Genomic DNA, 14,883 nt, shown 5'->3' on the forward strand with positions numbered 1-14,883 from the left:
CTCTCTGCTCGGAAAGGTGCCTGTTCTCCCTCCCCCACCTCAAATAAATAAAAAATCTTAAAAAAAAAAAAAAGTTACACAATACTCCACCCCTAAATACTAGAGGATGAATCTCCTAAAAACAAGGGCAATCTCCTACATAACACAACACCATTGTATGGATTCAGCATTGCTATTAAATATTCAGTCCTTTCAAATTTCTCCATTATGAGAAACCATTATGGGGGTACCTGACTGACCCAGTAAGTAGAGCATGGGACTCTTGATCTTGGGGCCGTGAGTTTGAGCCCCATGTTGGGCAGAGAGATTACTTAAAATTTTTTTAAAATTAAAAAAAATCCATTATGATTTTTGTGATCTAGGACCAGTCAAGTATCATACACTGAATTCAGTTGTCCCCGAAATATTTTGGCAGGATTCTCCTAAAAACAAGGGCATGCTCCTATAAAACCACAATACCTAGAAATATCATATGATCCAATAATTCCGCTACTAGGTATTCAACCAAATAAAATGAATACAGTAATTCAAAGATACATCTTTTTGTTTATTGCATCTCTATGTTTATTGCAGCATTACACACAATAGCCAAGATACAGAGGCAGCCCAAGTGTCAGCCAATAGATGAATGGATAAAGAAGATGTAGTATATACATATTCAATGGAATATTACTCATGCATAAAAAAGAATGAAATCTTGCCATTTATGACAACATGGATGAACCTAAAGGGCATTATGCTAAGTGAAATAAGTCAGATGAGAAAGACAAGTAGCATATGATTTCACTTACATGTAGAATCTAAAAATTAAAACAAGGACAAAAACAAGACTCTTAAATATAGAAAACAAATTGATGGTCGCCAGAGGAGAGGAGTGTGAGGGGATAACTTAAATAGGTGATGGGGGGCAGCCCCGGTGGCGCAGCGGTTTAGCGCCGCCTGCAGCCTGGGGTGTGATCCTGGAGACCCGGGATGGAGTCCCACGTCGGGCTCCCTGCATGAAGCCTGCTTCTCCCTCCGCCTGTGTCTCTGCCTCTCTCTTTGCTCTCTCTGAATGAATAAATAAATAAAATCTTTAAAAGAAATAAAAAATAAAAAATAAAAATAAATAAATAGGTGATGGGGATTAAGAAATACAAACCTATAGTTACAAAATAAAAATAGGTCATAGAGAGATGAAAAGTCCAGCTTAGAGAATAGAGTACATAATATAACAATATCAAATAGTAACAGAGGGTGACTACACTGACATTGGTGAGCATTGGGTAATGTATAGAATTGTCAAATTAATTGATTGTACACTTGAAACTAATATTTGAAACCAATGGCATTCTATGCCAACCACAAAAAAAAGATAAATAAGTTCTGGGGATGTAATACACAGCATGGTGACTATAGTTGGCAATACTGTATACTATACTTGAAAGCTGCTTAGAGAGTAAATCTTAAAAGGACCCATCACAAAAACCTTGAGATCATGACCTGAGCTAAAACCAATAGTTGGCCGCTCAACTGACTGAGCCACCAGGTGCGTCCCCCCCCCGAGTTGACACTCTTCTGTAAGGAACCCCTTTCCTTTATCCTGTCTTCTCTGGTTTTTTAAATTATTTTTTTTCAAATTTAAGGATTTTTTTTTAAAAATTCTATGTGTCATAATCCATCCACATTATTCATCGTTTTGATCTTCCACTGTTCCAAATTTGGCCATTGGAGCCCTTTCCAACTGGCTCCCCATCACTTTGAGTACCTCTTTGTTTTCTGGCATGATGGGATATATCAGTGGAGCACTTGCTATGTCCATCAGCCTCATGGGCACAGAAACAGCCATTCACCTCTGGACCCATGCGTACAGCAACAGGGGCTGCTGAGCACCTGGAGGTCACTCTCAGAAGCATCAACAGCCCATGATTTAATTAATGGCCCTACCCTAGGGGATAGGGCCAGTTGCCTTGAGCTGGCTGCTTAGGAGAAGGGCACCAGCCTGCTTGGGTAACTAATTTTTTATCCCATCTATTTACTGCTGGCACATGGAAAAATATTAATTATATACAAAGATGAAGAAAAATCTGTGTTCTTTTGCAACTTCTCTGAGGAAAAGGAGGGAATAATGCTCTGATTTTAGAAAGAAAAAAGCGTATGTGTGCCTGCAAGAGTGTGTGTGTCAGTAGGTCTGTGTGCATGTGTGTGCATGAATGCACAGGTCTCCAGGTTCTCCCTAAGCCTCTACATCCCCCTCTTCTTCTTTGTCTTACCTTTTTTTTTCCTTGTTGAAGTGCAGTGTGCATCCAGTAAAATAAATAGATTTGAAGGAAAGAGCTGGATGGGTTTTGATAAATGTGTAACCAGCACCCCAACCAGGATATGAACGTTTCCACCACCCCCAGAAAGTTCTCTCATGCTACTTCCAGTCGGTCCCTCATAGAGGCCATCACTTTCTAATACCCAAACATTCTAGAACTTCACATAAATAGAATCATGCAGTGAGCACACTTCCTTTCTTTTAATTGCCAAATAAAATGGTGGTGGAAAGCCTGGTAGTGCCACCAGTGTATCCCCAAATATTTCTCAGGCTTTCCTGGGGAGAGAGAAACAAGCAGGACACTGCTGTCCCTCTGCAGGTTCTTTCTTCAAATCCCTGCTCCCAGGCTGGTGACTGGGAAGGGGTCCCACCCAGATCAGGCTCATTTCTCTACCCAGAAAAAATCATCTTCGGTGGCCCAGAAACTATGGCCTAGAAATCCTCCTGGACATGGCAGGAGCCTGTCTACCCAGCAGTGAGGCTCAGATGCTCTGATGGCCCCCTGAGTCCCCGGCTGGGGGAACCCCTTGGGGGACTGTGGTCCTGTCCATCTGCCAGTAGGAGCAGTGAGCAACACCAGTGGCTGGCCAGCCTCCTGCATTTCTGCTGTCAATCTGCCCGCTGCCCTGGGTTGTTTACTGGAAGCTGGCCTCCTTGCAAGGGTTCAAAGCCCTGGCCCTGGGCATGTCTGCGGCAGGAAGCAGGCCGGGCGGTAATTGGCAGCACAGCTGTGTTAAGCGGCCAGCCCTGACCCACTATCTTCCTCCAGCGGTCGCCTTTGAGTGGCTCCATGCTGACCTTCCAGGCCTGCAGGGACTTCCCGCTGAATGCCAAGCCAGCACCAGCAACAAATCACTATTACTCATTCCCTGAGAAATCTATTAAAAGGTGACAGCAGTTTGGGGGGAAGGTGGCAGGGGACCCCCATCACCGGAAACCTAATGTCTTCTGTTCCCAAGGGCCACCATCTGCCTCTTGCTGAATTCAGAGGAAACTGAGCTAGGACTCTAATTTTGGGGCCCAGGAAAAATGACTTGAGATGAGAAGAGGCTGCCATCCTTGAGTCCCATCTACGGCTTCATGAAGACAGAGGAGGCAGCATCTGAGTCCCCAGGACCTCATTTCCAATCTGCTCCTTCCACTCTGTGTGACCTTGGGCAAGCCACTTGTCTTCTCTGGGCCTCCCATGCCCACAAAGAACATAAGAAGCCCAGCCCGCAGATTGGCAAAAGCCAACGAAGTGCCAGGCACATAACAGATGCTCTGCAAGCATCGCCGGATCAGGTGACTATGTTTATTTCAGCCTCCAGCTGAGAGTCCGGAGCCCTGTGACCCACATGTGTATGGCCACATCCCAGAGTAGGGCAGCAGCCAGGCCTCAAGATCAAGCGGAGTAAAGCTGCAGCGAGAGGGCCTGGTATTGGGGCAAGGCACAGAAGCCTCTGACTTCCCCTGATGAGGAGCTCTTACCATCTCCAGCGGAGCTCTGGCTGCTCCCTGACCCCTGGGTGCATGAGTGAGACTGACAAATGAGTGTGGTGGGCCTAGTAACGGCCCCTCAAAGATGCCACCGCCCAAATCCCCGGAACCTGTGAAGAGGTACCTGATGTGGTCAGAGGGACTCTGCAGATGTGATAAAGTTAAGGATCTTGAAATGGGAGGATTATCCTAGATTATCCTAGATTATCAGGTGAGTCCAGTGTCATCACAGGGCCCTTACAAGAAGGAGGCAGGAGCCTGGGAGTTGAGGCCTGAAGAGTGAATAGAGGGAGAAGTATCTACAGTAGATCTGGTGACATCCAGCCCTGGGCCTCAGAGTCATAGAACTCTGTCCTCTGGACCTGGTTGGGCCCAAACACCAATGCACTATTTTCATTTGTGATGGATGAGGTGCTGCTGTGCCCAACCTGACCTTATGGCTTGAAGGATCAGAAATACCGGCTCACAACACATAGCTCAATCCCATAGTTACTGGATGTCCCATGCTCAGTGTCTACTAGGGTCCAGTATGTGTCAACATTTACCCAGATTTTGGATAAAACATTTTTGGGGATGTTTTTGTAAGGGTGCTTGTGGACGGGATTCACATTTAAGGCAGTGGACTTTGAATGAAACAGGTTTCCCTTAGTAATGTGGGTGAGCCTCTATCAAGCCAATCAAGTGAAGGGCCTGATAGAACAAAAGACTGACCTCCTCAAAGCAAGAAAGAAATTTGCCAGCAGACTACCTTTGGACTTGAATTACGACTCTTTCCTGGGACTCCAGCCTGCCAGCCTGCCCTGCAGATCTTGGACTTAACCAAGCCTCTATATTCTCTACAAGCCAATTCTTAAAAATAAATAAATAAATAAAAATATGTCCTTCTGTCTCCGTCTTTCTCTCCATATTACACATATACATATACACATACATATCTCCAGTTGGTTCTGTTTCCCGGATGTGTAGACTCTGCAGATGTAATTAAGGCCATTCATCAGCTGACTTTAAGATCACACTGGAGGGCAGCCTGGGTGGCTCAGCGGTTTAGCGCCGCCTTCAGCCCAGGGTGTGATTCTGGAGACCCGGGATCAAGTCCTGCGTCGGGCTCCCTGCATGGAGCCTGTTTCTCCTTCTCCCTGTGTCTCTGCCTCTCTCTCTGCATCTCTCTGTGTCTGTCATGGATAAATAAATAAAATCTTAAAAAAAAAAATCACACTGGATTATTCAGGTGGCCCAGTGTAACCACAAGGAACCCTTAAAAGCAGAAGGGGGAAGCAGAGGTAGTAGAAAGGAGATGGGAGAGAAGAGGAACACAGAAGAGGAGGACAAAGAGGACAAGGAAAGGGAAGTTGGCAAGACATGAAGCAGGAAAAGGATTTGCCCTGCCTGTGTGAGAAGCATAAGGACTGCCGGCAGCCTGTAGGACAAAGCCCAGCCTCTGATGACAGCCTGCAAGGAAATGGGGACCTCAGTCCCACACCCACAAGAACAGAATGTGGTTAACACCCAGAAAGGGCATGCAAGTGATTTACCTACATAACCTCCAGAAAAACACACAGCCCAGCCAACACCTTGATTTTTGGCTTTGTGAGACTCAGAGCAGAGGAGCCAGTTGAGCCAACCCAGATTTCTGAACTACAGACTTGTGAGATCACTGATTTGTGTCGTTCTGAGCTGCTAAATTTGTGTAACTTGCTGTAGCAGCAATAGAAGACAAATACACCACCCACGGAGAATGGAGCAGAGTCAGCCCCTCCCAAAACCACAGGGGCTAACCAGAGAAGGGAGCTCCCCCCAAATCAGGTGCTGTTCTCAGAAAGCAGAAAAGGGGCCTGGACCAGGTTGACCACAGCATCCAACCTGAAAGTGGATTCCCCGTTGCCTGGCAGCCTGGCACTGTGGACATCAGGATCTGACCCATGCTTCAGACAATGCCCCTACGACAAGGTGGCAGTGGCTTTTTCTCTGCTCCTGGCACTTCTCTCCAAGGTTTGGACACCCACCACTCAGGTGTGCAGAAAACTTGTCTGAGCCTGGCCAGCTCCCGGGGCAGATGTGATGCAGTTTCCGCATAAACCCTCAGCAACGGTGGAGCAGAGTGGCTGGAGCTGGACAGGAGGAGGGACCAGGAGAAACAGCAGGTCTGTCTGACCAAGGTCACCATGCTACTTGGTCAGGGCTTTGCTCTCTGAGCCTTGCTTGGCCGATATTGTCCTCATTAGTCTCTGTTACAGCTCCACCTGGTGGGCAACAGGATCCCCATTTCTCAGAAGAAGAAAAAAATCAAGGCTCAGAAAAGATAAATCCTTGTCCAGGGTCAGCACACTCCTCCATTTACAAATGACAGAAACTCAGTTCCACCTGACCTGAGAAGAAGGAGCATGTGTTGATGCAGGGGCCCGGGGAGGCCAGGGTGGTCCTCATCTGCATCTGCCTCTCTGCCTCCGTGTCTCACTGTCTCTCCCTTCCTCCCTTCCTCCCTCTCTGTGTGTTTGTTCCTTTCCGTCTCCCAACTCATAATCACCCTCCTTTTGTCTTGACTTTATTCCTTTCCATTGCATACAGATATGACATGAAATGCAGCCCGTGACAGAGATGAAAGCTTGGTTTTATTTGGACAGTAGAGTTCCCAGGTGATAAATCACATTTCTCCCTTGTGCCCAGTAATATACAAATGGAAGTATTCTATGGCCCTTTGGGTAAGGTTGCCTATGGGAAGGCAAGCTGACTCAGCTGGAAGGAGCACTTCTTTTGCCCTTCCCCACTTTCCTCCTTCTTGTTGCCTAAAACATGGGTGCAATGGCTGGAGAGCTCTGGCAACCATCCTGGGCTATGACCACAGGCTGGATATTCATGACAGCAATATGAGCCCTGTACTGGGCACCACCAGACTTCTCTTCCATGATAAACAAACAAAACCTTGCACGTTTAAACTTCTCTGGTTTGGAATTTTTGTGAGATGCAGCTAAACTTAACTCCATGATACCTGGCCACAAGCAGTTCTTATTTCACATCATTCCTACTCAGAAACCTCAGAGTCGGGACCCCTGCTCCCTTTACTTCACCAGACATCTAGGGCAGAGCTCTGAATGGCATAGCTGGTGTCACACACACACATGACCAGAGAAATGGCCAAACCATGGCTCGAGCCCACTGTTGGCGTGTTCTACTTTTTTGTTTGCTTGCTTTTGAGGAGAGGCAGCCAGAGTGGGGTCACATGAATGGTGGGGGAGGAAGAGTCCCCCAAAGAAGTGGATGTGCCAACACATAAGGAAGTGATTGATAGGTGCCCACTACAGCTAGTGTGTAGGGAATCCCAGGTCACCTGACTCCCAGGCTGGCCAATCTCCACACTAACAGAGCAACTTTCCCATGCAGTGGAGATCAGGAAGGAACCCGCTGAGGTTGGTCTGACCTCTTGCAAGGAGGTTCATCTGGAGGCCACAGTGTGTGAGGTCAGGAGGACAAGGGTGTGGAGGACTCCAAGGTCAACCCCAGGGATCGAGTCTCAAGCTAGCCCTGCCAGTTACTCAAGGAAGATGAATGTGAATGTTGGAGTCAGTGTTGAAGTCAAAGCCCTTCCATCCGTGTGGCCTTAGGTAAGTTGCTTCACCTTTCTGAGCCCCCATACCAATTCCCTCATTTTTATCTGCTGGCCTGTCATCGCTCCCTCCCTGCCAACCTCACACACACCTAGGATCCCATCTTCTGCCTCTCACCCCATCTACCCAACCTCCAAAAGGCCTACCTCAGCAGTGCATGTGCACACACACACACACACACACACACACACACACCTTGGCCCCCTGGCAAAGACTGAGCCTGGGATGTGCTGACATACTCTCCTGGATGTCAGGACATTCCAGTGAGGCCTAAGAAACAATTAATCTTTCAGATATTCCGAATTACCAAACATGCAAAACAGACAACCTCTCCTCTATGCAGCCCAGGGCCCTGCCCCTACAGGGCTGACTCCCCCAGGCATGGCCATGGGGGTCACAGATCAACAACTCCTGGGGTCCTATACCAAAGCAGGGAGGCAGGGGGATGCAGGACACTCTGCTCTATCCTAACCTAACCTAACCTCAAAGGCTGAATAAACACCCCTCTGGGGAGCAGGGCTTAGAGACTAAACCAAGAAGAAGTAAACCTTAATTATAAAATGTCTTTTAGGGCAGCCCGGGTGGCTCAGCGGTTTAGCGCCGCCTTTAGCCCAGGGCATGATCCTGGAGACCCTGGATCGAGTCCCACATCAGGCTCCCTGCATGGAGCCTGTTTCTCCCTCTGCCCCTGTCTCTGCCTCTCTCTCTCTCTCTGTCTCTCATGAATAAATAAATTTAAAAAATCTTTTTAAAATGTCTTTTATTATTAGCTCAGTTTATATTTTTTTATTCAATTTACTCTTTATTTGATATGTATGATCACTTGAAATTTAGAGAAATGAATAAACTAAAAATGTGAGTCTCCAATAATTGGAGTGGAAGTCAGCAATGTCTCTTGTGCTTATCCCTTGATTTAAAAAAGGAGGAAAAAAAAAAAAAACAAATGCTATTCTTCACTTTGTCATTTGGAGGCAGCTCTTCCTGGACGGCTGTACTGCTGCCCTGTCCCCACAGCCCACAGATCACCTCTCCTCGTGCTGACAGCCATCCACGCCGATGCCACTTGAGGGCAGGGGCTGGCTGGGATCCTCATCTGCCCCCAAGCAGCCAGCATGGGCCCTGGCGGAGAGGCTCAGTGGATTTGTCAGAAACAAGAGAAGGAGAGAGGGATAGAGGGGTGAGGAAGGAAGGCAGGGAGACACTCCAATTCCTTGTTAAAATGGAAGGATGGGGGCAGCCCTGGTGGCGCAGAGGTTTGGCACCATCTGCAGCCCGGGGTATGATCTCAGAGACCCGGGATGGAGTCCCACATCGGGCTCCTCGCATGGAGCCTGCTCCACCCTCTGCCTTTGTCTCTGCCTCTCTCTCTCTCTCTCTCTCTCTGTCTCTACGAACAAATAAATGAAATCTTAAAAAAAAAAAATGGAAGGATGAACTAAATCCTGCAGGGACCCAAGAAAACAACTCAGTCGTCCTGGAGGGGTGGGGAAGCCGCCAGTGGTACATTCCTGAGTCTTGAGGCATGCCTAGGAACTCTCTAGAACTTGTGGACATCCACCAGGCACAGAAACAGGAAAGGCAGTCAAGGCAGAAGGCGCAGCTTGCAAAGGCATAAAGTGTGAGAGGACACATCAACCTGGGTCTTCATGCAAAGCCTGGTGCAGCCCCAGAGAGGGCGCTGGAGAAGAGAAGGGACAGGAGAGGAGGTTGAGGACTTCAGAGAGGAACTTCCAGGTTGAGTCTTTAACTTACACCTTGATTTGAGGGAACACCCGCTGGATGCTCACTGGGACTTGGTAGAATTAACCACACAGTCAAATTGTTGAGCCAGATTATGAGGAGGGGACCCCAAGCCCAGCCACTGGAGGGGCAGAAGCCCTGAACCCCATTCCTGGCCTGGGCCCCCAAGCAGCTGCTCCTCCCTCCTATTGACTCCAGCCTGGATATTTTTCTCTGCGTTTGATGAAGTTAAAATAAGCCCTCTCTGGGGTGAATCGCAGGCGTTCAAATTGGATTGGCACGCAGACGTCGAGCAGTTGGTGGCAGGAGCCAAGGGACAAGAGCAGGTTTTCGCTGGAGGGGACATGAGCTTTATTTCCCTCTTGGTTGCTGACAAGGAAGCAGCTGTCCTTCCCTGATTATTTTTACCTCGAGTCACAGCCGCTGATGCTGAGCTCCCCAGTGCCCGCCCGCCTGCCAGGACCAGGTGAAGAGCCCGGCACCCTGGTCCAGCTCTGCCATGAGCCTCGAGCTCCACCTACTGCCACCTTCACCTACTGCCACCTTCACACGGGACCCAGAAACAGCCCTCTGTCTCAGGTCTAGACCTTTCCACTCCAAGGTGGGGTCACTGCCCAGGAGAGAGAGAGCCAGAGCAGCCTTGGAAAATATCTGGAACAAAAAGAGAGAGAGAGAGGAGAGAGAGAGAGAGAGAGAGAGAAAGGATAAAAAAGAAAAATAATTCACAACCAATTCCCCTTCCTGACACAGTAGCTCATTTGTTGTTTTTGTATTAGTTCGGACTTTTAGTTGGATAAGACTGAACCCAACTCTCACTTTGCTGTTCACTAAGCACTTCCAAATCTGCCATGTCATTCTAGCCTTGAAAAGCCCAACAGGTAGGTATCATTAGCTCCATTTTATTGCGGAGGAAATTGAGGCTCAGTGGCAAAATGGCTTGCCTGAAATCACAGGTACAATAACAGAGCAGGAGAAATGGGATTTGAATCCCAGTTTTTCTGCCTCCAAGTCTTATAGGCCACCCAGTGTATTTTCACGTCTTTGTTCATGTGCCAGTTGAGAATGCTCTCAGCTGCAACTAACAACAGTGCTTTAAATAAATGGGGGCTTATTTTCCTTATATAACAAAAGGCTGGCAGTAGATGGTCTCTAGGCTGGGAAGCAGCACAAAGATGTCATAGACCCACAGTATTTCAATCTTGCTCTTCCTATCATCCATAATAGGTTGCCTTTCGACATGCTTGCGGCCTCATGGTCACAATCTAGCTGTTGCAGCTTCAGGCACCCGGCCTGTACTGGAAGTTTGTACCTTCTGATTTCCTTCCCTGGAAGTTTGTACCTTTTGATTTCCTTCACCCATTTTGCCCATCCCCCACCTACCAGCTCTGGCAACAACCAATCTGTTCTCTGTGTCTATGAGCTCGGTGGTTTGGTTTGCTTTTGTTTTTAGACTGTTTTAGATTGTTTTTAGATAAGTGAGATGATATTTGTTTTTCTGTATCTAACAAGTTCCATCCATGTTGTCACGAATGGCAAGATTGCATTCTTTTTGATGACTGAATAATATTTCACAAATATAAATACATTAATATATACACATCTTCTTTATCATTCATCTGTCAATGGACACTTAGATTGTTTCCATGACTTGTAATATTGTAAGTAATACTGCAGTGAATATGTGGGAATGCAGGTATCTTGTCCAGTTAGTGTTTTCTTTTTCTTCAGATAAATACCCAGAAGCCAAATTGCTGGATCACATGTTCCATTTTTTTTTTTTTTTTTTTTAGTTTTTTAGGCACTCCCACACTGTTTTCCACGGCGGCTGCACCAATCTCCATTGCCATCAACAGAGCACAAGTGTTCCCTCTTCTCCACATCCTTGCCAACATTTGTTATTTCTAGGTGCTCTTAATATATTACTCTACTGACTTCCAAGAGGCTCGTGCTATTTTTACATGGTGTAATAGTACTTGGATATATTGATTTTACCACAATTTTGCCACCACAGTTTTATATCGGTTTTTAAAGGTTTTTTAAAATTTATTCATTTGACAGAGAGAGGGGGTGGGGGGAAGAAAAAAAACAGCAGGGGGAGAGGCAGAGTGTGAGAGAGAAGCAGACTCCCCACTAGAGCTGGGAGCCTGATGTGGGGCTCAATTTGGGGCTCTATCTCAGGACTGTAGATCATGACCTGAGCCAAAGGCAGACGCCTAACCATCTGAGCCACCCAGACACCCAAGTTTTACCATTTTATTATTTTTTTTAATTTTTTTAATTTTTATTTATTTATGATAGTCACAGAGAGAGAGAGAGAGGCAGAGACACAGGCAGAGGGAGAAGCAGGCTCCATGCACCGGGAGCCCGACGTGGGATTCGATCCCGGGTCTCCAGGATCGTGCCCCGGGCCAAAGGCAGGCGCCAAACCGCTGCGCCACCCAGGGATCCCTAGTTTTACCATTTTAAAATGATACCTCAAAGTTGTTCTGTTTTCACTCCTATGATTAAAACTGAGGAGGAACGTTTTTCCCTATGTATTTTTCACTTTGTTTTTCCTCTTTGGTAAAGTATTTGTTCATTTCTTCATCCAGTCATCTTGGAGCATGAGAGATTCATTTTTATAGAAATGGCCATGCTGTCAATACTGGCATCAACTCCGGGAATATTACAACTCAACTTTTTCATTTGATCCTACAAATTGCTGGGAGGAAGGCAGAGTGGGGAATAGGATCCAAGTCACAGAGGAAGGGGACTGGGCTCAAGAAATATATGCAGCTACTAAGAGCTACCAAGAGGCAGTTCTGTCTGGCACTTTTTCTTGCACACTAGAGTGCTTTTTAAAATAACAGTTTATTGGGGTGTAATTCACACTCCATACCATTCACTCATTTAAAGTATATGACTTAATTGTTTTCAGAACACTCACACAATTGTGCAACCATCACCATAATTTTAGAATACTCCATCTCCCCCTAAAAGAAACTCTGCACACGCTAGCACTCACTGTCATGTCACATAGAGGTAAAAATATTTTTAAGCTTGGAGAAAGAGATGGGGGGTGGGCTGTGTGAATAAAAGTGGAGGCTTAGCTATGCTATCAATTTGCTGTGTGACCACAGGTCCCTTGCCCTCTCTGGTTCTTGGTTTCCCCTAATACAAATAGGTATTTACTGAGCACCTGCTCACCTGCTCCCAGCCAGGCATGTCCCAGATATGCACGACCATTCTCTCTTAACTGGGGTAAGAAGCCCTACTTTACCCAAGAGGGGAGCCAAGGTCACGAACAGGGACATGGTCACTTGGATGCCTATGCTTGGTGGTGATAGAGGGGGGCCTGGAATGGGGAGGCCATTCTATCAGCTGCCTCTAGCTCCTGGCTTCTGGAGCTGCCTCTGTGACAGGTGGGGACAGGTGGGGAGAGGAATAGAAGAAGCTGGAAACAGGTTAGCAAGTAGTTGTTTCACCCTTCTGTGGCCATGATGTGGGGGTCAAGTATGGGGGCCCACTAAGCAGAATTCTCTGTCCCCTCCCATATCAGGCCCCCAAGCACACACACACACCCCCAACGTTAGAGTCACAAGGTGTCTGTCTGGGTGTGTCTAGATCCATTGGATCAGTCCTTCAATAAACACAAGCACTCACTCCATCGGGCCCTGGCCCTAGTGTGTGTGGGGGGGGGGGGGATGGGAAGGAGGGGTGGACAGGCAGACTGTTCCCCAGCATTTATAGAGGTCTGGGGTTCCTGAAACAGATTATTGTCAGGGGCAGGGAAGACATCCTAAAAGATTTAACCTGGGACCTGAAGGATAAGTAGAAATGAGCCACAAAGGACTTAGCAGACAGGGCTCCTGCCTGTTCCTAGGCAAAGGGAATAGCATGTGTAAAGGCCCGGGGGGTGTGAACCAGATGTTCATTCTGGCTACCGGCTGGGCTATGGAGTGTGATGGGGAAGAGGCACAGTGAAGGAGTACAGGGGGCAGAGATGGATTGTGATAGTCACATGTGGAGGTTGGACTTTCTTCTGGAGCACCAGGGAGCTATAGAAAAGTTTTGAGCAGGGGAGGGACAGGAGCAGATAGAAACTGTACAGAGTTCACTCTGACTACTAAGTGGAGAAGGGGCTGGAGTGGGCAAGTGGGGATGCAGGGCTGGTTCTGGGCACATCCAGTTTCTCAGCACTCAGGGTATGCTGGGGTAAGAGTAAAGCGTAAAGGAAGGGACTCTCTTTTATCTAGAGCAGGAGCCAGTGGCCCCAGAGAAAAATAACAATTGGGCCAGGTTGTAAGGTTCCCCCAATCCTGATACACTCCTCTCCTAATAGCCAGCCTTTATGTCCCTGAGAAGAAGGGAATGTAAAATCATCTCTACATTCTGTGTAGAAGACACAGGGTACAGAGACTTGCCCAGGTCACATACAAGTTGGTTGATGGCCAAGTTCCAATTCTGTTGGATTCATGGCAACCTCGAAGGGGAAAGATCCCAGTTGCCAGCTCCTCCTTCCAAAATCCCTGTGCTTGGACTATGGCCAACCCAGCTGAGGGGCCAGGGATGAGCATCCCCAGCCACCCCTATTGCTCCCCATCCCATCTACACAGATGATGAGCCCAGGGACCCCAATGACTATCATTCACTCACAGCCTCCAGGCCCTGTCTAAGGAGTCAAGAGGCCTGTCAGAGCCACCGGCCACAGGCAAGATGAATGGCCCTAGGCTGCCAGTTGGACAATACCCAAGCTCTGGGGAGCAGAGATTAGGCTAGAACATGGCCCAAACTGGTCTCAGCAGCTCAGAGTCCAGGGAGGCCCACCCCCACCCCCTGGTACTTAGCCATCTCCAGGACTGACTCCTAGGAAATGTGACCCCACTGAAGGAAGGGAGTTGGCCCAGAGCCTCCAGGCAGGGAGGAGAGTTATCAAGGCTGGGAAGGTTGTAACTCAGGAAACACGGGAGAGATTAGGGATGGGACAGAAGGCGAGGAGAGCTAGAAGACATACAAAGGAGGCCAGGAGAATTGGGATTAGACACAAAACCCACCCCACCCACAGAAAGAGGGTGGGCTTAGGAGGCAGACCTGGGGTGCACCTCTTCCTTGCTATGTGGAACCCTGTATTCTCTCTGGGCTCAGTTAGCACATATGTACGAGTGTGCCACTTGTACTGGGAGCTCCACCTCCGTGTCCCTCCCCTTCCCTTTCGCCTTCCTGGGCTCCTGACACCACCACCCCGCAGCCTGACCCCGGCTCAGCCCTCAGAGGCCAAAAAGCTTCAATTCCCCCACTTCACAGGGATTCCCCAGCTCACCTCACCTTTACCTTCTAAAGGGCCTGGATGAAGATGCAAAAAGGCTGGGTTCGAGGTTCGAGGCCGGGTTCTGACACTCACCACCAGCTGCCTAACTTGGGGGGGAGCCCCCAGTCCTTACCTGGAAAATGGGTACAACCCCGGCCCCTCCTCACGGTGCGTTAAAGGCAAAGCAGAGGAGGCCTGAAGGGGGCCAGCTCAGGGTGCCGAACGCTCCCTCCTTTCTCATCGTCCAGCCTGAGCTGGGGTTGGGAAAGCCAAGGATGCTTGGGCTTCCACAGGTTTATTTGGGACCCAAGCCTCACCAGGTGGCGCCTTCTAATCGAGTGGCCTGACCTGTGTGTTGTGGGAAGGAGCGTAGCAGGTCCCGTCCAGGAACTGAGGAAGTCCCGGCAGGTGCACTCCCAGGTGCGCTTCCGCGGCTGCGGGCTGGGGCGGTCCCGGACTCTAAGGGGGCGGGGCCT

General features: G+C 48.3%; 1 long non-coding RNA gene across 1 annotated transcript; it reads right to left on the reverse strand.

Moving 5' to 3' along the window:
• Positions 1–559: 559 nt before the first annotated feature.
• On the reverse strand, positions 560–14,861 carry LOC140605706 (uncharacterized). Its single transcript, XR_012008272.1, has 3 exons — positions 14,756–14,861; positions 4,710–4,950; positions 560–1,073 (listed from the first exon to the last, which is right to left on the reverse strand). It is a non-coding gene; the product is annotated as an uncharacterized lncRNA (long non-coding RNA).
• Positions 14,862–14,883: the final 22 nt, after the last annotated feature.

This window comes from Canis lupus, chromosome 16 (genome assembly GCF_048164855.1).
Source record: "Canis lupus baileyi chromosome 16, mCanLup2.hap1, whole genome shotgun sequence".
NCBI classification, from domain to species: Eukaryota; Metazoa; Chordata; class Mammalia; order Carnivora; family Canidae; genus Canis; species Canis lupus.